This window comes from Engraulis encrasicolus, chromosome 10 (assembly GCF_034702125.1).
Source record: "Engraulis encrasicolus isolate BLACKSEA-1 chromosome 10, IST_EnEncr_1.0, whole genome shotgun sequence".
In the NCBI taxonomy this organism is placed as follows: domain Eukaryota; kingdom Metazoa; phylum Chordata; class Actinopteri; order Clupeiformes; family Engraulidae; genus Engraulis; species Engraulis encrasicolus.
In genome coordinates, this window is record NC_085866.1 from 1,670,270 (window position 1) to 1,672,613 (window position 2,344).

Below are 2,344 nucleotides of genomic sequence, written 5' to 3' on the forward strand. Positions count from 1 at the left end.
GGTGCCCATTCGCTTAACCACAGCGCCTGAGAAGTTTTTGTCAGAGCACTTACATCCATCCTTCCGTGGCAATGCCGCAACTCGCCAAGGAGCAGAGGGGGAGGAAGTGGCAAGGGACCATTTGGAAACTCTGGGCAACAGCATCGAGTGTAAAGGGTTAGTGGTGTGTAAAATGGAGCCGTGGCTTGCAGCATCCCCCGATGGAGTGATTAACAAAGACACTCTTTTAGAGATCAAAACACCAGTGATGGGAAACAAGTCAATGGATGAATTTTTGGCAACAAAGGGCTGCGAAATCACCACTGTGGCAAACAGCGATAGGGTGGAATACCTTATTGCCTGCAACGGTCAAAAGGGCTACTACATGCAGGTTCAACTTGGGATGTACTGCACAGGGCTTCAGCACGCCAAGTTGGTCATCTGGAACAAAACGGAGCACCTAGAAATAGAAGTACCCTATGACCAAGGCTTTGTTCGGGAGCATATCACAAGGTTGCGCACGTTCTACTTTTTTCCCACATGCTCCCAAAAATTGTTGATGATTTTGTTGAGGGAAGGTTACAGTTCTGCAGTAAGTATCTCAGCATTGTAAAACCAAAATAAGCTGCCTTATCTAGATGCACAAGGGTGCCTGCCAGCAGATGTCTGGTGTTTAGAAAATGTAAAATTAATGAATGTGATATATGTTTCTTGTACAGAGTTAAAAATAAATGTTGATGAAATGTCAAATCATTATGAAACTACAATCATGTGTTCCCCATCTTCTTTAGTGTTGAGCTTACAATTTCTTTTAACACAATTAATTCATAGTACACTCATACTGGACATTAATAACACTAGATTAATTAAACGTTTGTAGAAAATGAAACAAATAGCTTCAACAAGAAAGAGCATGTATTTAATTCTAACATTAAAAAGTGAAGTACAAAACAAGAACACAATAACATCACTATAAAAATCAGTTACAAAATTAACAAATTACAATATTGTGCACAGGGATACAAGGCAAGATTTTTAAACCTCATTAGGCATTCTGATCAGTGGGCTTCTCAGGTTAACTAGGCCAGCACAGATGATCAAGATATTGTCCAGTTTACATGCCATGCTGATTGGAACGGTCTGGGATAAAATTTTAAAGACCTTTAGTCTCTGGATTGCTCTTTCCACATGTATACGGACATTGGCTACTCGCCTGGTTCGCGTTATCTCTTCATTGGTCAACTGCTTTCGCCTGTAGGTGAATGCAGGGATGTTCAAACTGACCTTTCTTTCATTAAGCAGATCTCGAATGGTGAACCCACGGTCCGCCATGACCTCATCACCAGCCCTAAGATAATCAAGGAAACCACTGTCCATGGTGATAAACTTGTCGCTGCTTCTGCCAGCATATGACTCAGATATAAACATGATTAGACCATTAGGGGCCACAGCGACAAGATATTTCACAGTATTGCGTGATTTATACTGGCTGAACGTGTCACTCCTTGAATCCTGGTTTGTTGCTCTCTGCATGGCACTTTCGGCACAGTCAATGATGCAGGTGGTTCGGGGGTAGTTCCTCTGAAATGGTAAGGGCATGGTGGCACGAATGGTCTCTCTTGGAAGCCAGGGGATCAGGACTTTGAACTGTTCACCCATCACACAAATCCAGTGACTAATCACAATGCTCGCAGTGGATGTAGACACACAGAAACGGTGAGAAATATCTCCTAATATCAAATTTAGTTTTAGCTTCATCAAGGTCATCAGGATTTGGTCTACAACAGGAAGGGTAATTGATGGCTTACTGAAAGGCAACAACGCCGTCACCATGGTGAAAAATTGAACCATGCGCACTCCTGTATACAGCCGAGACCTGGAATCATCAATGACTGTGGTGCTAGTCACAGTAGGATCCTCGCACTGCGTGGCCTTATCTACTTTAACAGACTGAGATGTTGAACAGTATGGGTGGTCAATCAGTGATGGATCCTCCCACTGGGTCTGGGCATCTCTGTATTTTGGTGTGGCAGGCTCGGTCTCGCAGGCAGGCTGACAGGTTTCAGGAGCATCTAAACAGGGGAAGAGAACACATAGCTTACATTAATACACATGTGCCCAAAAAAAACCCATAAGCTTATACTCTGAGTTGAGTAGTAGGGTCATCTTTCTGAAAACATCAGCTACATAAATTGTACTACAACATTACACTCTCTGTCCCACACACACACACACATTTTGAAAACAAAACATGACATTTCTTCCATCCATGTAAGTCTACACTTGCCAAAACATCTATAAATAACAAGTGTAGGCAAATTGTAAATTACTTTGACAATACAGACGGCTTGCACATTAAAACATG